This window comes from Anabrus simplex, chromosome X, assembly GCF_040414725.1.
Source record: "Anabrus simplex isolate iqAnaSimp1 chromosome X, ASM4041472v1, whole genome shotgun sequence".
NCBI lineage: Eukaryota > Metazoa > Arthropoda > Insecta > Orthoptera > Tettigoniidae > Anabrus > Anabrus simplex.
In genome coordinates this window covers 190,177,168-190,201,891 of record NC_090279.1, presented here as the reverse complement: position 1 = coordinate 190,201,891, position 24,724 = coordinate 190,177,168, and the positions used below count along the sequence as shown (strand labels likewise).

The window sequence follows — 24,724 nt, the reverse complement described above, 5'->3', positions numbered from 1 at the left end:
TCAGATCTCGTTTTTTAATTATTCCGGTTACAAACATTAGTCCTTAAAACATTTTTACCCCATCTACGTCGACTGGTTTCCACGTCCGACAAATAGAATAGGCCTATTCAGTGAATGGACGCGGTGCTGCACTAATAACTTGTTCTGCATAAAGGTTTATCTGATGGCATACATATTCAAGGAAATCATCATTTAGAAATAAATTGATAAAAGACATAATTCTGTTGCTATTTTTGAGATCAATTTTTAATCCTACCTGGCCAGTGAACTTCATTGCAGGCGGGCAATAACACGGATGCGTATCGGTCTTTGAATGTGCTGAATTTCACTTAACCCAGAGTCTGGTATATCATCATCGGAATTGCTTTTGCCACCTCTGAAATCAGGGATGAGTTCATCACCAGAATCATCGTTCAGTAGTATATCTTAAATTTCCTCACTACATATACTGTGTTTGTAAGTCGTCGTGTTATCACGACACAATAACTCACTTAACTACACACCCTCCCAAGAATAGCACGACTGGCTTAGGTCCATGTTTACTCAAAGAAAAAAGAAAGAAAACATTGTAGTGTACCCTCTGTTCAGGTAGTCAGGGTGAGGGACTGTTCATATATATGCCCCTTTTGGTTTTTAACACGAAGTACGACATCGCACAAATTTAGTGCTAAATTCGAAACATCTACATCGCACAACCTTAAACGCCTTAACTCGGATACAGACCTGCACATAGGCTGTTCTTAAACGCCTTAAGGCGTCCAAGGTAGTGAGTGTGTTAATTGCCAATGGTATAAGAAGCAGTTTCAATTCTTTGTTCTTATCTCGTTGGTAGTACTGGCTGGCACACGGTGCTGCTCGCTTGAACTTTTCGGGGAAGTGCATTGCTGAGATTTTAGGCTATTACAACTGTATAGCATTGTGCCCTTCACACTACTACAAAATTGTCCTTTTTTGTTTTGACTACATTATTCATTTCAGTTTGTCTTTTGGTTAACTTTTTGTCATTTGTCGAATATTAATTCAAATGCACCGACATTGTTGGGTGCTGTTCTTCCAAATTCAACTGTCCTGAGTATAATAGTGTTTTAAACAATTAAAATTATTAAACCCTGAACTATGCATATTATTTCATGCTGGTACCTCCGTTCTATTTGCCGAATTTTATGAAAATCGGCCTATTATTAAAGTGCAGCCCGTGTACATACCTGAGTTTTCTAATGTTTCCCCTCTAGCCCGTACTAATTGAAAACCCCTGCTCTACATGTATGTCAAAGATATGGTTCTTGCATGTACCAAAAAGAGATGATCTCCAGAATGCACTAAATGCCATCTCAGAATGGGCAGATGATGATGGACTTTGAATGAATGAAAAGAAAACTGTGCAAATGATCTTCAGACAGTGACAAAGAATTGCAATACAGGACAGAATAACATATGGGGACAACCCACTGGCCTTAGTTAATACCTGCAGTTATCTCGGCATCACTCTGCAGACTACAATTACTTCATTCAAATCCCATGTAGAAGACAGATCAATGGCTGCAATAAAAGCAATACATGTTGTGAAGAAAAGTAACAGCTACCAACAGAAATTGCCATGACCTTGTCCTACACCAAAATAATACTGATTCTGACATATGGACTTTAAATCTTCTGACTCAAATTATCAGTGAAAGACCTAAATACTATAGAAGGTTAAAGCTTGCTATCAAAGCTGCTCTCTGTCTATCAAAATACACGCTCTCAAGATTGGCCTATGAATTAACAAGGGAATCTTTCGTAATCAAAGACCTCAGAACAAAGTACCGTCAGCCATCTACAGCCAACACATAATATATACGCTCCCAGAGGTGAGTCTCTTATTCACGTAAAATTTTTACGACAAGATTTAAAAAAAAAGCCTTTCTTGACATTCTTTTCTTTTTTATTTGCTTCAGGTCCTAATTTGAACCGAGAACAGTACCCTGGAAACACGGCGTCGGCCAATTTTCATTAAAAAGATCTTGCTATCTAATACTTAAAGAAAGCGGCTAATTTAGAGAAGACATATGTTTTATCACGCAAAATAGGAAGTTGTTACGTCTTTTGAGTGGTTGTGTTATTTTAATGACAGCCATTTTTAACCAATAAAAAAATGGTTTCTTAATTCTTGCACCGGTTACTCTAACACTCAGTGAATGTTTGTCAAGAAAACCTTTTATACATATGTTCTTACAAAATTAAAATTATGCTCTTGGACTTTTATGATAGTGAAGCATTGGTTTTTTTGTCCTCAAATTTAATCTGCTCGCACATGGTTTAAGTTTTTTAGATTCAGAGGACTTTTATCAAGAGGATGAATATTCATAATTTTAAGACAGTTAGTGCTATTTTTTAAGTTTAGGTCATAGGTTAATGTTTATAGATCCCGTTTTTAATTTGGTCTTGTCGGTTTTGTAAAATTTGTATGTACTTTATGCATTGTTTATTGTAACTTTGTCTATGCATATTTTTCTTATTTTTGGCCGATGATGATGCACACCAGCATCGAAAACGGTACCGAGTATAATAAAATGTTATCATTTTTCTTATAACATTATATGGTATTGAATAGGTGGACCTCTCTTGTTTCCATTAGATTCTCGGTTCAATACGGAATAAACATGAAGTTTTTAAACTTGAATCAATGAAAAAAGTGATATCCAGAGCGAATTTTATGCAATAGATGCTATGTTAATGACAGACCTAAAGGAACTAACTACAACTTCAGAAACAGTCGTACGTTTCGCTCTACAAATATAGACTGTATTTGTAGATTATACAAGAAATACTGTGACTGGTTTGACTGTCATGAATTGTAAATTAGGAGTGGAATTGCTGTTCAAGTTCTGTAACTCAGATTAGCTTAAGCTTTTATTGTAAATCTTATTGCTCATTGGCTACATTCATTCATTTAATTTTACTGCGGATTTCTGGGTTTAACCTGGACATTCGCAGCAACATCAGCGAAAATGTTGGCTGCTTTTAAGACTTGCATTTACTGCTGAATGCTCCAAATTTGTTGGAGCATGAAGATTCGGAACGAGGTGATGCTTCGAATTTGGAAAGGCAGGAAAATTTCTAGAGACAATTGAAGTTCAGAAGCTCCAGTACTTTTGATCATTTAATGAGGCACCCAGGGAAGAAAAGATCTGGGAGACTACAGAAGTTTCTGATGTGGCAGTGGTTAAGGGTCTCTAGCTAACAATTTGTTCTGGGCTACTGTTGACAAACTTGCGATAGCCAACATGATCACAGTAACTCAAATGGCACGAGAGAATGGTTTTTAAATTTGACGCCACATGATTTTTCAGCATTAACCACTTGAACGCTCAAGATTGGACATGGACATGGAATAGAGATTAAAAAAAAAAAAAAAAAAAAAAGCTAAAGGAAGTCTCTTGGTAATAAAAGGAAATTTAAGAAATCTGGAAGTGAAGAAAAGTTGGGAAGAAGAATTTACAAAATGTTCCCTTTCTCATTTCCTTGAGCTGATGACCTAGAGGCTCCTTTTTTTTTTTTTTTTTTTTTTTTTTTTTTTTGCTAGTTGTTTAACGTCGCACCGACACAGATAGGTCTTATGGCGACGATGGGACAGGAAAGGGCTAGGAGTGGGAAGGAAGCGGCCGTGGCCTTAATTAAGGAACAGCCCCAGCATTTGCCTGGTGTGAAAATGGGAAACCACGGAAAACCATTTTCAGGGCTGCCGACAGTGGGGTTCGAACCCACTATCTCCCGAATACTGGATACTGGCCGCACTTAAGCGACTGCAGCTATCGAGCTCGGTAGGCTCCTTTTAAATAAACATTTTTAATTCTTTGTTGATGCCTTGCTTTGCACCATACTACATGAGATACCGGCCTTATTCTGAACTACAGACATGAATAGGAGCAAATTTTATCTAAATGAAACAAGTTTTCTGTTGGATCATATTTCAAACTGCTGTAGTGTAGTTGCAGATGCTGCGGAAAGATCTCAAATTTCCAAGACCGTATGTAACAATAACTCAAGTTCTTTTGGAGCTTAATGAAGATTTGGTGAATCTTCAGGAGAAATTAGATGGTCTGCTCAAGTAGCGTCAATTTGATGGAGAAGATTTCGGGTGACCTGTCAGAGTTGAATGTATTGCCTGCTACTACTGAATCTTCTGAAGGGACAGTACATCGTGCTGACATGCCATCCACATCCAGAAATGTCAGTGCAACAGCTTCAGGATCAGGTTTATCCCATATAACTAAAGAGAATGATGTGCCATTCCGTGCTGGGGGTTCGAATGTTGAAATTGCACCTGAAAAGCAGAAATGAAGATATGCTATGAACTTTGACAATACCCAGAGCCAGGCATCTGGCAGAAATGAGGTGGACACTGTTGAATGTCCTCTGCTCAGTGACATTCCTTTGATTACTGAAGAGAGCAGCTGAAACATTTGTCCTCTGTGTAGACAGGCCAAGAACGAAGAATACAAAAGGAGAAATTAAGAAGCCTTTAAATCAAACAAGGAGGGTCATTCCACAGCAGAAGAAAAAGAGGAAAAGTACAATTGCATTAGGCCTCTTTTAAATGGAAAATACTTACAAAGCTATTCACAAGTTTTCTATGCATTTTGTGCGATTTTATCTAAGTAAGAAAAGCCAATAGTAATGTTTGTAAATTTAAAATAATCTTACTTGCTTTCCATGACAAATCTCTTAGCCTGAATCTTTAAAGCATTGTTATAGAATTAAAATGTTCTTATCCAGGATATCTTTGAAAAAGGTTCCAATATTTACCTAGGAGGCAGCATGCAACACACGAAGGAAATAGGTTGGGAAAAAGGTATGTTGTAAATAGTATGCTAATGCAATTAAAAATGTAGAGTGTAAAACTATTCCCATTCCTCAAAAAATCTAGAGAGAGTGACCGATGTAGGTCGGTGATCATCAATAGTAGTGGTAGCGGACCGTAACTGCAAAGATATTGGATTTGTGACAAATGTTTATAGGAACATTCGTTTGTTGTGTTCTTCCTCCTCTGAAAATATTGGAACCTTTTTCAAGGGCACCTGTATTTTAGGTTTTATTTTCATACAAAAATGATTTTTTTTGCTATTTGCTTTACATCGCACCGACACAGATAGGTCATAGCGATGATGGGAGAGGAAAGGCCTACGAATATGAAGGAAGCGGCCGTGGCCTTAATTAAGGTCCAGCCCCAGCATTTGCCTGGTGTGAAAATGGGAAACAATGGAAAACCATCTTCAGGGCTTCCGACAGTGGGGTTCAAACCCACTGTCTCCCGAATACTGGATACTGGCCGCACTTAAGCGACTGCAGCTATCGAGCTCAGTACAAAAATCATTAATCATCGGCTTTCACTCAGTATCGTTCACTTATCAATGAACTTACTCCAAAATACATATTTTAATATTTATCTGTTCAGTATATTCCTTTATGTCTGAGACTTCAGACAGCTGAAGAGAGCTTAAACAAATCAAATCATTTACATCTTGCAAGCAGTCCACAAAAACATTAAGATAACTGCTGATCTGAAGCTTTTCAGCCAACGTTGGAGCCTCGTCGGTTGGTAGTTTGAATTCTCGCCGTGCCATTGCGCACTTGAGTTCTGTCCGAGAAGCGGATTGCCATGTCTGCAACAAACATGTTCGGCGTTAAGAACTGACGAAGAGTCTCTGCACCTTGCCGAGGATTGCGGTCGAACGGGAAGCCCATCGGTTTGCGGTCAGGATACCTGCGGTTAAATAGACCACAGTAGCTGTGACCAGCATTGCAGCCAGCTGGTTCTGGTTGATCCACCTGAAATTTTTAAAAAAAGGTCACTGTAAGGTCCTGATTTCTTTCTTTGTGGTTTCTAAATACCTGCCCAAGTGGCAGCACTTTTACATTACAACTTGAGTGGGATATTTATGTCTTCTGTTAAATACTAGTATTCGTACCGTCTGCTACCATAAGCCATGTCATTTAGGCTCTCTGCACGTCAGTTATGTTATATTTTCCACTACCAGAAGAGTTTCTGCAACTTATAGCAGAGTTTTTAAAATTAATTTTGTTTCTTAACCACTTAAGTGTCACTTTACAGTCAACATCATACCACAGGACTTTTCGCAGCCCTTCAAAAAGATGACTACAATCGAACATCGATATCTAAAACCCACATTACTCGAATTTTCAGAATTTCTAAGTAACTTAAATTTCCCAGCTGTTTGCCTTATTCTCCATGTGTATTTATTTCTCTACTACTCAAAATTTGGTTACACAACTTTCTCGAATCCTCGAAGCAAAAAATACTCTAACTCGAATTTTGTGCAACATTAACTGTGCAATACGGCATTTGTAGTTTGTGAGGAAGAGTTAACAAACAGAAAGTTGTACAGTAATGCCGGGAGCTAATATGACAGGAACCAAAAAACAAACATCAAATGATCGGAAAATCAGCGAAGCCTGTCTGTTTCTCGGGTGTGAATTACCGGTCACGTACAAAAGCAACACCCGAAGTCTTGGAAGACGAGCTCTATTTACGAATCTCGCCTGTGTGGTATTGATGAGAGGTTTCAACGTGAAGGGAGGAAAGGTTAACAGTAACAAACAGAAGAGACTAACAAATGTTTTCCAAAGGTGTCAACCAAGGTATGTTTCGTGTTTCACTACTGCATGTACTGTATCCTGTCTTCTAAAAAGTTACTATAATAAGGGTTATAATTAAAGTGATGCCATAAAATAGAGTTTGTTTGTGTATTTTTAAATACTGTTAAAAATAATGTATTCAGTATAAGCCCATAATAATAATAATAATAATAATAATAATAATAATAATAATAATAATAATAATAATAATAATAATAATAATAATAATAATAATAATAATAATAATAATAATAATAATAATAATAATAATAATAATAATAATAATAATAATCGTATGGCCTCAGCTACCATGTGCAGACATTTCAATTTGACGCCATCTGGCTGTCTGCTCATCAATTTCGACGTTCCGTTTTACTCTAGGCCCCCATTAGATGGCAGACCGAGTAAACCAAAACTCTCTTGGGCGTCTATGGCTGAGATTTTTTATGAATTTTGTCGGGTAAACACCAAATGTGTCACCAGAGATCTTTTACATACCGACATCGTACGACATGGAGTGTCGAATGGACTTTCTTCCGCCCTTCAAAAATCCGACTACCTCTGCCAGGTTTGAACCCGCTATCTTGGGATCTGGAGGCCGACACTCTACCGCTGATCCACAGAGGCAGCTAGTATAAGTATAAGTATATACTTATGATACAATTATCTGTTATACATACCGAAAAACTATTCTCTGTATCTCAAAATTTTAATAATTAAATAAAACTTAGCTCCCGAGGTGATTCTAAATATCGAGGTTCCACTGTACCTCTGCAGGGTTCATACCCACAATCTTGGGATACAGAAGCTAATTTTCTACTTAAATGACAGTTTTCATACAAATGTGCAAATTACCTAAATTAAGACTAAAATACAGTATGGTAATCATGTTTCTTGCAAGTACAGTACAATATGAAACTGCTTATAGTATCTTCATTCCTATTTTATAGCTTGACTGTTATTAGACTCAGGTACAAGGACATGGTGAAGATTGACATTCCACAGAGAGGACATACTATGGAAAGCATTGAAGAAGGAGAGAAGTTCAGGGACCGCAACTGGTGGAGAAGCCTCATTTGCCGACCCATCGCTTAAGATGGAACGACGTGGGATGAAACTACAGTATCTCTACATCAGTGTTTTCAGACCAACTTTGCTTTATGGGAGTGAATGCTTGGAGGACTCATGATATCTTATTCATAATTTGGAAGTAAGAGAAATTAAAGTAGAGAATGATTGCTTGTACAAACAGGTGGGAAAAATGGCAAGAGGTTACTCTGAGGAGATAAAGGCTAAATTAGGAATTAACTATGGTTGAAGCTGTACACGTAAACCAGATCTGGTGGCGGGGTCAAGTGAAGCGAATGGAGTTACCTTGGAGAATTATGGACTGTTACAGAGGGTAAGAAGTAGAGGGAGACCATGATTACAATGGGTTAGACTGTTTAACAACTTAAAGATAAGAGGTTTAGAAGTAAATGAGGCCACAGAACTAGTTACAAATAGAGGATTGTGGTGGCAGTCAATTCACAGAGGCTTGCAGACTGAATGTTGAAAGGCATAAGTCTTTAATGAATCTGTATGTATGCACGATATTTGGATTCTTTTCCAATAAATGCCAGCTTAATCATATTTAAGTACACTACTCTAGTTAAATCCTTTCTTTACCCTGAAAGTGGGTTTTTAAGTTGGTTTTTTTTTTCCTGCATCATGAATACAGTTTGGATTATTAGAAATCCAAAATTTGCAGGGTTCGAATGAGCAGGCTTTTACTGTATCTCATAAACACTTTTAATTTTTTAAACACACAAGTTGCTTTACTCTTTATAGAAACAGATAGGTCTATAGTACCAATACAGTTGGTCAATTATTGGACATTATAAATTTTCCAGTTAATTCATTCTTGATGCCCAGCATTTTGCCCCAATGTGCTAAGTTCGGCTCATCAGTTGATAAATGGCACTCTTACCAAGATGTGTGGCTAGTGCATACTGTGGAGGCCACTGCGTAGGCTATTTGGAACCACTGGCAGTGCCATTGCACTATGACTGATTTTCAAAAATTTATGTCTGCCTGGCCATAAGATGATGGGTTCCCTATGGGAATGGGAATCAACATCTATATCAACAGATAGGTCTAATGGCAACGATGGGATAGGAAAGAACTAGGAATGGGAAGGAAGCGGCCGTGGTCTTGAAGTACAGTGCCAACATTTGCCTGGTGTGAAAATGGGGAAACTACAGAAAATCATCTTCAGGGCTACCAACAGTGGGGTTCAAACCCACAGCTGTGCACCTCTAACTGCACTGCCTCTCTCTGTACACCAAAAACATTTGATTAGTTTTAACTTGTTTGGTTCTTGCCTCAAAGAATAACCTTTTAAAATCTTAGTATGAACAGGCAGAGGAAGAACTTTGAGAACTAAGTGTTGTACTAACCCTGTCGTCAGCATAGCTTGTCACCATGACGAAGAGCTCGACAGGAAATCCTTCAGACGATCCCTTTGGTACGAGGAGGTGCTGAGGCCATCCACAGCCACAGTAGTTGAACTGTTGATCATCAGGGGTTTGCTTCGTGGCATCCAATCGCTGGAATGTACGTTCGTATGGGATGTGGGATGGTGACGGAAGAATCTGTGGATCTCCTCTCGATGGTGTTGGAACTCCGGCGCACTGAGAAACCAATACAAGAACGTTAGGAACAGGATTTATTTAAAATATAATTACTGCAATAAATGAGAAAATCTGTTCATTTACTGTTGCAATGTTGCTTTTTGCTAGTAGTAACTTTGTGGTCAACATCATGTATTTATTGTGCATGCATATATTATTAATAATGTGAACCTGCCTAAAATGACACCTTTCTGCACCAGACGTCTTTATAAATTGAGATTTTTCATGGAATCAATGTATTTTACATAAGACATGATAAATAAACCTCATTTAAGTGGACACTTTGAACCCCGGACAATGGACATTTCCACTAGTCTAGTCCTCTTAAGGACACTTGACACGTTCTGGGACACACTTTTTCACTGGGTTATGTCACTTTTTTTTATGACTTCTCCTAATATAGAGGATTTACTTTTAAATGTTTGTACTACTTCAAGTTGAAGGATAAGAGAATGTAATTTACACAGAAATGTTTTAGTAGCCATGAAGTTAATTCTGTACAGGTCTCTTTCCAAACCTTTCTCAGTGTACATTGTGTTGTATACAAGGAACTTGGTATACAGTGACACAACATAAAGTTTATTGTTTCAATAATTTGATACAATATATATAAGAAATAAAACTGAATTCTTCTTGAAACTTGTTTGAATGCACGCAGTTAATGTTGAAATTAAATCTTAAATTGAATGTCTGTTGCATATGTACAATTATACAATACGAGAGTTCTATATACACTTAGTTCTATCTTGCGGAGATAGTCTGTTTCACTAATAAATTGTCCTGATAGTCGAAAACTATCTTCTGTGAAATTACAAGCGTAACTTGTAGAGAGAGGCAGAATGCTGGTACTAGGTTTATACTTGCAAGGAACTTGCATTAATTTATTCAAATAGCAGAATGCTAAGGTGGATGTCGGAGCACTGGTGAGGACTAAAGGGAGTGGCAGAATGCTATACTCGGGGCTCGACGTGGCTACGGGGATCAGGATAATGAGGCAATGTTCAGAGGTGAAACCTCACAGCCAGCAATTTGTCCACCTGTTCAAAACACGTTTTTAAGAGGAATGCCTCCGTGTCTGACTTGCGGTGTGTTCTGGTCGTCGAACATTGGGGTAGTCCTGGAGAGGCTCGGAATGAAGCTCCTAATATATCGCTGGCTGACGTCATCAGTGAGCGTGCCAGGCGCAGTAAAGACACTTCGTTGCTGCTAGAAACTTCGGTGCTGCGGCAGGTTGCGGAGCTTATAGGCGCAGAACTTGCGATGCGGAGGACACACACAACACATTCCAAGAATTGTAGCTGCCCAGGAATGCTGCCAGTGACTTTACTCACAAATTACTAAGGGATTTTCCAAGCCATCTTCAATCATTCTATTCACAGCTCAGATTGTTCCAGATAAGGTCAAGATCAGGTAGCTCAGTTAAACTTTACAAGGAGGAGACTTGCATACTCTAATTGTTGCAAAAGAATTACCTTAGCATTTCAACTGCCCAATAAACATGAGTAACAAGGGGCAAGCATGTTTAGATCTCAAGACTAGAAGAAATGTAACTGCAAACAGTGTGCAAGGATGTTCAGTGAGAAAGTTAATAGAAAAATTCAAATGCAGGAAAACTCAAACATAATTTTGATGTATAAAAATGAAATTTTAAGAGAGTGGAAGCAGTGAAAATGAAGTGTAATGTTTTCAGAAGTGAACATTGCAGTGTATGAGTGGTTCAAGTGTGCTCAAGCAAAGAAACAGTGAGTGGGCAAATGTTATAAGTAAAAGCGTGAGAAATTGTGCAGAATCTGAAAGTTGTGTTGTGCTGGAATGCAGAAGTACAGGGATAACCCAGTGGAACCATTTGGGAGTGGAACCCTTTTTGAAAATATTACAGTAAAAAAAAAAAAAAAAAAAAAAAAAAATTGCTACATTTACATGAAGCTGCACACTTATTTCCAGAAGCTGTCATGTTCATTAAAGCTGTGAAAACTTTAATATCTCTCACAAATATTTAGTTAGAACTGGATTAGAATGATCAATATGAAAATTTATGCTTATTCGAAATGAACTTTCAATATATTACATACTGTTCAGTATATATAATATGTATCCAAGAGATGTTCAGTAAATAACAAAAATGCCAGTCATCGGATACACAGTTCCAGATATCACGGGCAGAACAAAAATAGCTTCCTATGGCATGGACTTAAAATGACGTCTTGACGGGGTTTTTTGTTCACAAAATTGTCTTTATATCGTACCAACACAGATAGGTCTTACGGTAGAGATGGGAAGCGGCCGTGACCTTAATTAAGGTAAAACCCCGGCATGTGTCTGGTCTGAAAATGTTAAACCACTGAAAAACATCTTCAGGTACTGCCGACAGTGGAGTTCAAGCCCACTGTGTCTCAAATGCAAGCTCACAGATGTATGCCCCTAACTGCACGGTCAGCTCACTCTGTTTTCTATTCTTTGTTTATCTTTTGTTTCCTCTGATAAAATATAAAATAATAAAATGTAAGATTGAGTTAGTTGAAAGAAAATATGGTTCAAGTTTTATTGCTGATATACTGAAACCCTCTTAGTATTCTGACATTTTAGTGAATAAAATGAACATCAGGCAGATAAGAAACAAGTAAATAAATAAAATAATTATTAAAACGATTAAAAGTAATATAAACAATTAATGCATGCCATAGATTTGCCTGGGCATTTCACACATATACACAGACACTTCCGTTACGGATTTAATTTGGCTCTTTGTGTCTGGGGCCAAAAACAGCTTCCTACAACATGGACGTAAAAGCAGCTCCATGACTTCTATTCTCTGCATAACTTATGTACGTTGCCTAGCGACAGTGAATCTATACATTTAATCTTGGTGACAGACATTGGATTGTCATATCCAAACACAAGATTTTAGATAGTTTTTCATTCATAACTCATCAACGAAAGCAAAAATGAAAAATCCAGCTTCGAGGTGCATTCAGAACTCTTCCATCTTCCTATGCTGAAAATTTCAGATTTCTGTGTGCCATAGATTTGTCTGGGCATTGCGCACACAGATAAACACTTCCTTTTATTATTATAGATACACACTTAAACAATAAATCTATTATGATTGTCTTTTCAGACTCCGCTAATGTGTTTTCTTCCCAGTACTATGATAATACGAACAGTGAAAAAGAGACTTAGGGCTCGTATCCCACTGGTGTGTCTCAGTTCAGAATGGTACCCACTGTCTACACTCCGGTAGAAGTCCGCTCACAGCATCATACCTAAATCCAGTGTTTTCTTCCATGCTGTACCAGAACACGAGGCACAAAAGCTGGCCCAAGAGAGACATCCATGACAGGCGTTCAGAGAGAGTCCTCAGCTCCAACCGGCAGACACTCCAACAGATTAGTACATTCAGCTCAGGCTGCACTCTCACTCAACTACTGACTGACAGAACTCACACCGAGCTTACCCTACTGAACCAGAGACTGTAGCACCCTTCATTCTCCTTCGCTCACTGGCTGAGCTCCAACTAAACTGAACCACACCGACTGAACTCCAGTGGTTGTCCGTCTTATATAAGGGGGCCGTCTGTTCGAGATACATTGGCATCTCAAAGCTCATGGGGAACTCCAGAAATAGAGGGCTCTCAGCTCATGGGCCTAGTAGTTTCTACACCCCTTGAGGCCTCAAGAGACATAGTGGCCAATGACTGCACTTTTAGTGGTGTTTGACCAATGGGCACCGACCCTCCCCCAGTAGGTTGGCTGTACAGTGGCAGGAGAGGCTCTGGCACACCAACGTCACACAGCTTGGGGCCATAATGGATCGCTCCCCCTCCAGCCCCACTCCACAAAACAGTGAACACACCATACAACATTCAGACTCCAAACCAAATGAATTAACCATACACTTAAAATCTCTTGCTGACCAGGAATTGAACCTGGGGTCCTTTGAACACGCTGACCATTCAGTTAAAGAACCGGATATTTCTTCATCTCATGTGAAGTTTTTTATTAGCCCTATTTATACAAGTTATACCTACATGTGTATTGGAATTTATCCATTTCAATGAAGAGAATTCTCTGCTGACGTAGCACATATGGCACTCCACGTTCATCAAATTTAGGAGCCATGAAAATGCGAACAGTCCCCATTCTCGGCTGACCAGTATTCTCCACCTATAGACAAGAGGAAAATTTATCAGATGCTTCACTGTTTGAGAACAAATTGTGATGGAAGAAACAAACAGGATATAAACTGTAGACTAGCTCAAATAAGAAAATGGGTTTCTGTGTAAGAGATAGGAAGAGTACAAGAAAAAAAAAAACTAAAATATTTCAGGTTCTCTATGGGAATCAACATCTTTTTTTTTTGCTAGTTGCTTTACGTTGCACCGACACAGATAGGTCTCATGGCGACGATGGGACAGGAAAGGGCTAGGAGTGGGAAGGAAGCGACCGTGGCCTTAATTAAGGTACAGCCCCAGCATTTGCCTGGTGTGAAAATGGGAATCCACGGAAAACCATTTTCAGGGCTGCCGACAGTGGGGTTCGAACCTACTATCTCCCGAATGGAATCAACATCTATATCATCTGATGGCTAGGCAGGCATCAATTTTTGGTAATGAGACAAAGTCTCTCATAGTGCATTGGCACTGCCAGTGGCTCCAAGTAGCCTACGCAGTGGCCTCCACGGTATGCACTAGCCATGCGTCCTGATGGGTGTGCTATTTACCAACTGATGAGCCCAAATTAGCACACTGGCGTGAAACGCTGGCAACCAGGAATGAGTCAGCTGGAAAATTTATAATTCCAATAGTGGACCATTAATATTGGTAGCAAATATTTGTCGACGATAGCCTTCATCTGGAACATAATCGAGTGATGTTGACCAGCGTGGTGCATATTTGTCTAGTGATAGCCTAATTATGGATATGAAATTCCTTACTAATGAAGACAAAATTAAAGTTTGTTGGCAAGTAGACTGGCATCTACATCTTTAAGCGCACAGAGTTGGCAGAATGTTCAATCTCGCACCTTCCAGTTTCGACTCGAACTTGGTCGTCAAGGTTTAGTTTGGTTCAAAATGGCAGCCAAAGTCATTCTGTTGCACTCTCACATGGCTGTGTATAACCTCCAATTTATTGTCTAAGTGTGTGACCAGAAAAATAATGTGTAATAACCCAATGGTCTGAAATAAAAGGGTTTCTCTAACATTTGGTTTAGAAAGAGTGTGGTCTGCAATAATACTTCAATATTATTTTTTTTTTTCATATTTGTTGTTTTATGTTTTATGTTTTTAACACTTTTCAGTGCCCTAGCGGAATAAGTTCTCATATTTGTTCTCTCGTGATTTTTCACCTCTTTTAATACTCTCTTCTCATAGAGTTTCACTGTACCTGTCGATATACGACGTAAAATCCCCTTACGTCACAAAAATCGTATCTATTGTTTCCATACCCCTGTTGGATAGTTTTACTTTCTGTATTCAGTAGTAAGTTTTCTCGCTTAACATGTTCATTTTTCTTGTCCCCTGCAGAAACGTCTTAACAAGGTTTCACTGTATTTGTTTCCTTGATTACAAAAGGGCATTCGACTGTGTCAAGTGGGACAAGTTGTGGGAAGTGCTCAATGACTGTGGAGTCCCAAAACACTTAACGTCATTATTGAAAGGTCTTTATATCAGTCATAATGCAACCGTAAGGGTGGATGGTGAATGCTCACAATTTTTCAATGTAACAAATAGAGTCAGGCAAGGTTGCATATTGTCACCCCGACTCTACAACATCTACGCACAGTATGTAATGAGAAGAGCACTGGATGGCTGGGATAGTGGAATTTCAATCGGGATAGGAAAATCAACAATTTACGCTCCGCTAATGATACTACACTCATCACAGGAAGTGGACCATGCAAGTTGGCCGTGCGTGTAGAGGCGCGCGGCTGTGAGCTTGCATCCGGGAGATAGTAGGTTCGAATCCCACTATCGGCAGCCCTGAAAATGGTTTTCCGTGGTTTCCCATTTTCACACCAGGCAAATGCTGGGGCTGTACCTTAATTAAGGCCACGGCCGCTTCCTTCCAACTCCTAGGCCTTTCCTATCCCATCGTCGCCATAAGACCTATCTGTGTCGGTGCGACGTAAAGCCACTAGCAAAAAAAAAAAAAAGAAAAAAAAAAAAAACAGGAAGTGGACAAGAACTTGATGAATTGCTCTCTAGAGTAAAAATCATTAGTTTGGATTTTGGCCTAGAAATTAACATGAAACAGACCAAACTAATGGTTATCAACTGACAAAGTTAAATCCCAATCCAAATGACAGGTTGCCTGAAAGATCTGGAGTTGGTGAATGATTGTATATAGCTGGGCTCCATAATCAGTAACACGGGAAATTGTGATACAGAAATAAAACGACGGATTGTCCTAGGTCGTGCCGCAATAGTTATACTTACAAAGATCTGGTAAAGCCGGGCATTATCCAAAACAGTGAAAATACGATCGGTGGAATCATTGGTGTTTTCGGACTTCCTGTACAGTTGTGAGACCTGGACTGTGAAAGATAGTGACAAGAACCGAATAGATGTCTTTGAGATGTGATGTTGGTGAAGAATGCACCATAAACCATGGACAGAAACAAGAACAAATGTCCCCATAATAGAAGAACTGAGCATCACAAAGCGTTTATCTTCCCGCGTTAGTGAAAGTTACCTCCTGTTCCTGGGACACGTTTTGAGGAGATGAGACAATTTAGAAGAGACCATTCTGGAAGGCAAAATTGAAGGTACCAGACCAAAAGGCAGAACATAAAGTAGATGGTTATACCAAGCAAAGAAGATCGCCGGTCTACCTTTTCACAATATCTTAAGAAGAGCTGAAGACCGCTCAGGATGGAAAAATCTCTTTAAGGACGCTGCTACTAAGAAATGAGGTCACGACGCTCAGCATTGAGTTAAACTGGCTGCTGCTGCTGCTGATGATGATGATGATAACAACCTTATCTGTGATTCCCATTCTTTACTCATATTTATATGTATCTATGTATGTTTAGTCCTCAGCCCGAAGGCTGGTTGGATCCTCAACAGTTCTGCCATCAGCTGTCATGAAGAGGCATACTAGGGAAATGAGGAGCGAGGTAGTTTCCCGTTGCTTTCCTCATCGAGCCAGAAGTTGCTATTACATAAGTCTGCCAAGCCCACTGAAATGCATGCACCAACTGACCCTATGAGCAATATTTTCACACCATTCATAGCAGGGACTGGCTGCAGAAGGAATGGCATTACTAGCATCACTCAGACCTCAGTCACTTTCATTTTGTCAAAGCCAAGGATAAAGCTGAGACAGATCAATGAAAGTAACAAAATTGCTCTAGCCTATACCAGAAGACATAGTGCACTGTAAACACTAGGTCCTGCCAGCAAAGGCACCATATATATATATATAAAAACAAAGGACCAATAATAGTGCCTTGCAGGACCCCTCCCTGCAGGACTTCATTAAGATAAGTTCCAAATTTTATATTTCTAGGCATTTTGACAGAAATAAATATTGTGCGTGACTTGATTGAATCTGATTTTGTTCTTTTTAAGTACAAAACATGTCATTCTTTGATTAACAGTGTATTTTTATTCCCAGTTTAAATTTGCTACTGTGCTGAACATAATTACTCTAACATGATACTGATCTTAAATTAGCAATTCAGTAATTTCGCAGTCCTGAATATGTCTATGTGGTAATAATACTCACCTGAATGCGGTACATAAATGGAGCGTGCTGGAGATGGGTGATTCGAGCAAATAGAGGACCTCGTGGGGTGATGTCTAACCCGCGGGACAGTTCGACATCACTTTGCTCCCAGAAAGTGTTGAACTCGTTTGTGCGGCCTCCATTTGATAGCACCTCTACTCCTCTGACATTGACACCTTCGAAATCAAGCTGCAAACCACAATATTATAATGCATCATTATCTCTGTACTGTCCCCTGTTTGAACCTTATTGATGTTACTGATAGTAATGATACATACACATGCACACCAAGACATTATGACAGATCAGTGTGAGAAATGGGAGCAACAGACAAGAGGGAACTAGGAATAACATGAACACAAAAAAGGATGTGCCAGTGGGAGAGATGCCAAGTTTCAACCAGGTATAACATATAACATATTCAAAGACTGGCATAAAAAGAGTGTATGATTCATACCTGCTAAAGTAACAGGTGATCTACAGTACATATCTGAGTGGAGGTTGAAGGATCATTTCTTTTGTTGGATACTGTAGTTGCTCCCTTAGCAGCTTGTAGTTGCTGTTTGGTAAACGTACACTGGTGGCATGCTTTTTCTTTTGATATCATGTGCATCCTCTGCACTAACAGAGTACTTAACAGTTCAGTGTTCATATTAGTATTGAATTCAGTCTTGTTCTTCCCCATCAGGCGCTTCTGAAAAATCGCAGCTACACACACTACAAAACATGGGTGAGCGAGATTTTGAGGAACGCAGTAAACAGGGCCATTCTTTTGAGTATTCCTCCCTAAATGTTTGAACTATTTTTGGTTTATTACTACCATCACTAATCGCGGTAACGTCATCACACGTATTTTCTTGCAAAAGAAGTCGCTTCATTATTTCAAACCTTTTGCATTTCGTAACACAATATATGTAAATTTGGCAACCAAAATCGCAATAAATACTTCTTCAGCAGTCACACACACAGTATTCACAATGAAATGGAGTCTGTCACCACTTTGCCACCAAAACAAAGACAAAATAATTTGCGTACTTGCATGGAAGTCTGTTCATGTGACGAACAAAGACAACAACTCTGCAATATATACTTCACAGGTGCCTATTTTTCCGGTACTGGAAGCACACACTGCATTCGGCACGTGAAAACTCGAAAATTAACATTCCACAATAATATTTTTAAAATGTGAACAGAACATAAATGTGAGTAATATAAAATTTATGGTATTTTAACACAATTAAAATTTGTCAGTCCTATTCTATCTGATTTTTTAAAATATCCAAAACTAAAATGGATCTTCTTCATCTGACATGAGGACCATTAGGATGACTCTGTAAGGGTTTGTACCATGGTAAGATGACTGCCGCAAATACACACTGGGGGGGGGATCTTCACCCTTCAGTAAGTAGGAGTGCGTTGCTATGCCATGACCTATTCAAAGACGACATTAATACCACTGCTTCCCTCCGAGAAGCACAAAGGTAAGTCTTCCATACCTTTGTAGTTCCTTTTATTGCTCTCGGCTTATTTGGGATAGGGGTGGCCTACCACTCCATCTCCCAATGCAACATAACCTAATGTGTCAGCTGAGAACCAACATACTTCCTGGATCACATTCATGTGATATGGTCATTAATTTGATCCATTCCATTTTAGCTAAGCAACAAGGAATTATTATCATCATAACATATGTCCAGTGTACCTATGTTATATAAGCCAGGTGGGGGAATTTCCAAAGTCACAAGTCTACAGTACAGTTCAGAATGTACACAAGAGACATCTACAGGTTAGGATTTAAATTGCATTCATTTATACTAAGAATGTTATCACTGTAAGTGTCTGCCTCCATGCCTAAATGGATAGCGTACTGGCCTTTGGTCACAGAGGTCTCAGGTTCAATTCCTGGCATGGTAAGGAATTTTAACCATAATTGGTTAATTCCGCTGGCATGGGGGCTGGGTATACACATTGTCTTCATTTCATCCTCATCACAACGCGCAATTTGCCTACGGGTGTCAAATCAAAAGACCTGCATCTGGTGAGCCAAAATTGTCCTGTGACACTCCCAGCACTAAAAGTCATATGCCATTTCATTTTCAATCACTGCAAGTTGAGCTTTTCAAACAGTTCATATGCTGTAACAACTCCAAGTGAGCTCAGCTTATCATGTGATGTCACTGGGTTAAGGAACATTAAATAGGAACCCGAATGTGCAATATGGGTTGAACCAATTCAAGAAGGTGAAAGCAAACCTACCTCTTGGGTGGTGTAGCGAGGTTTAGTGGCTTTGTAGTCCTGGAACATGTCATCAATGAACTTGTGAAAGCGGTAGAAGGCTGGATCTCTCATGGCTGTGGCAAGGTCACCCATCACACCCAAAGCTTCCTACAAAAGAAAGGAAAACATTTTAAAAAAGTCAAGTATTGCTCACTCAAAATAAGGCTGCACTTGGGTGAGATGGAATTACAGTGGGCAATCAATCGACCGAGTATAGTTTCAAATTACTGACAGGACAAGATTAGTTTCAGATAAGAATATACTAGTGCTACAAATGAAAAGTAACACATCTTGAACTACATAAAAGAGAACAAATGATCCAACAGATTAAGTGTAAAACCGCTGAATATTACAGCAAAAGGAACCACTGTATAACCAAGTAATACATGCAAAAATACAGGGTGTAACTAAATATGTGGGAAAGCTACGGGGATTCGATAAAGGACCTGACAACAAGTAGAACATGTCCTGTAAACATACGGTTTATTTGCTTTCGTTTCCGTGTTACAATAATTGTTTGTGGTGTACATGACACAGACCACTTCACTATGCAGGTTGGTCATTACAAGATATTAGAATCATTCTGTATTGAGTTTTCACTTTACAAAGGTAAAAATTAGAGTATCCTCCTAATTCAATACAATAAATATTCCGTCATTAGACGGAGTAAACAAATTCAAACATGTTTTGGCTCGTTTGAGCCATCTTCGGTGCAAAATGAGGGGAGTTTGAAATAATTTACATAATATAAGTTGAAAAAATGCTAAAAAACATAATGGAGCAAATGAAAAAACAAACAAAAGGGAGCCTAGACGGAAACAAAATTAGCACAAATATACAATATTTACATCAATATGCGGAGCAAAAAACAACTCACTGCGAAAAAATTCAGCGAAAAGGTGTTAATTTAAAATAATAATTGAAACTAAAAACTGTGTTAACCTAAGAAAACAAAGGAATGAAAAAAACAAATGATGCAGATGAAAATGAACAATAGTAGCACATGGTGAGGTTGTGGACCTCATAGTTTACAAAATATTGTTTAGTAACAATAACAAAACATGTCTAATGATGGAATATTTATTGTATTGAATTAGGAGGATACTCTAATTTTTCACCTTTGTAAAGGTTGGTCATTTGCATTGATAAAGTGTAATTTACTACTTACAGTTCTCTACAGAAGGTGCTCAAAGTGTCTAGCACGAGCTGTCACGCGCCGCATCATTGACTGTCTCAGTCGTTCCCATATTTCAGGTGTCTGTCGTATCTGTTGACACTCTTGCTCTATTCGCTGACGTAGCATTTCCACGTTATGAATAGGTGTGGCATACACAATGGCCTTCAAATGACCCCATAAATAGAAGTCTAATGGATTGAGATCGGGAGAACGAGCAGGTCACCGTGTTGGTCCCTGATGCCCTATCAATTTGTTTGGGAATTGCTGATGTAAAATTGCTCTAGCAGCAAGAGCATAATGAGGCGGTGCTCCATCATGTATGAATCACATGCGCAGAATTAAATCCAGTGGAACGTCTTCTAACAAACCATGTAAATCATTGTTAAAAAGGCGCAGTATGAAACTCTTATCAATGTTCCTGGTAAAATGAAAGGAGCAATTAATGTGTGCATTTTGAGCATCTTCTGCAGAGAACTGTAATTAGTAAATTACACTTTATCAACACAAATGACCAACCTGCATAGTGAAGTGGTCTGTGTTATGTACACCACAAGCAATGTCTATAACGCGGTAATGAAAGCAAATAAGCTATATGTTTACAGGACATCTTCTGCTTGTTGTCAGGTCCTCTTATCGAATGCCTGGAGCTTTCCCACATATTTAGTTACACCCTGTATATAGCAAATGTGAATCTGTATCAAATTTAACCATATTTGTTCACAATTGGTTTCCTGCTTCCCAAGAAGCCACTTGCAATATAACTTACCTACATTTGGACAGCAAACTACATTCAGACTTACAAACGGAAACATCATGTAGCGTAAATACATTAAAGCATTCCCAGATAAACTGTCAGGACATTGGAACATACGGCCAGGAACAGTACTGTCATGAAAAATACTGGATGGACACCAGAACAGACTGGAGTCTGGAAACTTATACTGTGTGTTCTGGGAAATATGTGGGGGGGGGATAACCCCAAGCAATGAAGGACTTCTAGGAGCAATGGGCTTTAAGAGTTGAACAACTCTTTTTGCCCATTTGCTTCCTTATCAGAGCATTATCATGAAATAGTCAAGTGGAAAAGACTTACCAAATGCTTGTGTTCAGGATCGTGGACAATAGAAATGGCAAAATGACCCAGATTATGAAGATTCCCATACAGGTTCGTATTTATGGACAGAGAGCTGGACTCTATCATATTAGCAAGAATATCAATACCATTAGGTCCAGACAGATCCACATTTTCACCTTGAGTCTGAAAAAGAGAAGCATTAACACATTCCAAATAAGTTTTGTCATTCATTGTCAGATTACAACAGCGGTTTGAAAATAATGCAATGTTTTCCACTTTGCCTGAAAATCATCCTCTTCCTTTATGTGTAATTCACCATTAAATGGAAAACCATAACAAAATGCAGATTCATAGTGTTATTCAGCCAAAATGCCAATTCTTGGACCATTAGATATAGATTTACGTTTTCACTTTCTGTTGTGTTAACAAGGGGCTCACAATCAGACTTCCAGTACTGCAGGGTGTCAATACCTGCCAAGATAACTACAAACTTCGGGTTTTTAAACAGAACTACACCATTTTCTGTACCTGGTATTTTTAATTCCTGGCATTACAAACTCAGCACAGTCATTTAAAAGTACTTCTGGAGAAAATGGAATGTATTCAAAAAATGTACTTCATTTGCCAGTCATGGGCCACCCTGTTCGACCAATTCAGTCGGAACATTCTGACAACTGGGTATTTGCTATACTGTGGCATAAACTGTATAATAAAGTATACAATTTAACATGTTCACGTCATGACTCCACTTTCACTTAGTGCCAATGACGACACGTGTGTCACACACTGTGCCAAATTATAAACCTCGTATTTCCGCTAGTACTTATGTAAACAGAGGTGCCAACCTTCAAAGTGGATTGAATATTGAATTTTCACGACCGTATTGTAATCGAAACAGACTTTCAACATATTCGGTCGTGTTACGTACATGTAGTACGTGTTGAGGTTGTGGGTTCGGATCCCACTGGTGTCCGGCTGGCCATTTTTGTTCTGTACTTAACATCTCTTCAACACGTACTACATGTACGTAACACGACCTAATACGTTGAAAGTCTGTTTCGATTCAAAGTGGATTATCGGTAATTGCCCTCTGCCTCCGACAAAAATTTAGAGTCAAGTCCAAAGCATGCTCCTTCCTTCTCGATAATGATACCCCTTTTGTTGTTCTCCCTAGCAATCTATTCAAAAGTATATCATATTACACAATAATATTTGCAGAACGTGTCAGTTCTGTGATAAAAACATTCATTGTAGCTTGTTTCTCATGCAGCAGCTGCTTTTCAGTGTAGTTTTTCTTAAGCATCCTTCCCACTCTAATAATAAAAGGAAGTCGCTGTCGAATAAGTATTATCGCCAATTCACAAGCAGTGAAATGAGGACGATTTAGGAGAAAGGCTCGAAAGGATTGGACATTTTTCTTTCTTTTCTTTTCTTTTCTTTTCTTTTCTTTTCTTTTCTTTTCTGAACCGTAAGCGATTCCAGTGTAGATGTGCTTAATGTAGGCCTCACTTCTTTCTCAGTCTTTCTGTCAACTGTCAGGTACACTTAACACAGCAGATACATTATTATTCAAGGATTTATAGTGCAGAAGAGCAGCACCTGAGCTCCTTCATTCACAATAAATTTTACAATGCTTATGGGTAGCAAAGATATGCACAGTGAAGTCTTTTCATAATCCAGATGCTAACTGTATATGCGTTTTATGTGGCAAACAGTGTGACAGGTATCACATCAAGACTTGCAACAAGAGAACCATGTCGATAAGTGAATATTGTAAACCCTAATGCCCATTCGGGTGCCCTTTCTAATAATAAAAGGAAGTCGCTGTCGAATAAGTATTATCGCCAATTCACAAGCAGTGAAATGAGGACGATTTAGGAGAAAGGCTCGAAAGGATTGGACATTTTTCTTTCTTTTCTTTTCTTTTCTTTTCCTTTTTTCCCATACAAAATTATTTTTTCAAGATAATGTCAGCTTTTCCGTAATAATTTCCCCTTTGACCGTAATTCCATAATCGTAAGGTGAAATCCGTAGTAATTATGGACAATCCGTAATAGTTAGCACCACTGCATAATCAAGTGGACCTCTTATATGTGCATTGTTAAAGTGTTGTTAAACATATCCTCCAATAGGGCATCAGTTTAATTTTTAGTTACCATCTCTGCAGTCATTATAATTGTTTTAAATATCTGAAGCCCCACTCTTTTCAGTTTTAACTCCTATTGTGACTTAGGTTCTTCAGTCTGCTGAAACTAATTTTGAAAAAATACATTTATAAACTACCTGGGAAAGAAAACATATGGTTAGAGAATTATACCTGAAAAATTGATGTTCTTGCAAGAATGAAACATCATTCTATTTTAATTAAGTTTTCCTTTTTCACGTAGTTTATTTACTTTAAACTTGTTTCAGCAGACTGAAGGACCAAGCAGTTATAAACTAAAATATTCTACGAGAAACTTAACTTACACTGCGTGCACGATTCTCATGAATAGCCTTGTAGATCCTGTCACGCCATCATTCTAGGTCCTGGATAGTGAACACTAGTTCCAATTCGTCTTGATTGACATCCTGCAAAACAAATTCAATACAGCACTGAATATTATTATTATTATTATTATTATTATTATTATTATTATTATTATTATTACAGAAAGTTTAAAATTTTAAGATATTTAACCTAAATTCTGCTTTAAAGTGGTGTCATATGATTTAGGCCTACTTTCATCTGCACTGTGGCCTCTGGCACGCACTGCTCGTCTGCCAACATTACTCACTTCTGCGGGCCGATTCTCATGCATCAACATAAGTCCCTTCAGGTACTCTTGGACTAAATTACTACAAGAGTAAAATGTTGAAGAGAACCATCTTGCAGTATATTACTAAACAAGTCAATAACGCACAAATATAGATTAGAATTTACTCCCACGTTGTGCATGGAGTAAGCCAAGTTTAGACTTGTTGACAACGATAATATCATGATGTATACGAGAGCAAGATATTTCAAACGTGTTTATGAATTACTTAGATTATATTGACGATCTTGACACAGAAAACGACGGGAAATGGAATAGTGAGTACAGTGTGTGAAAAGTGAGAGATGTATGATGTGCACACGGAGAGTTTAAGGAACGTTTGGTATTTTCCTTCTAAGTCTA

General features: G+C 38.5%; 1 pseudogene; it reads right to left on the bottom strand.

The window, feature by feature from the left end:
- Positions 1-5,553: 5,553 nt before the first annotated feature.
- Positions 5,554-24,724, bottom strand: part of LOC136886765 (phenoloxidase 2-like) — a 61,622-nt pseudogene continuing 42,451 nt past the window's right edge.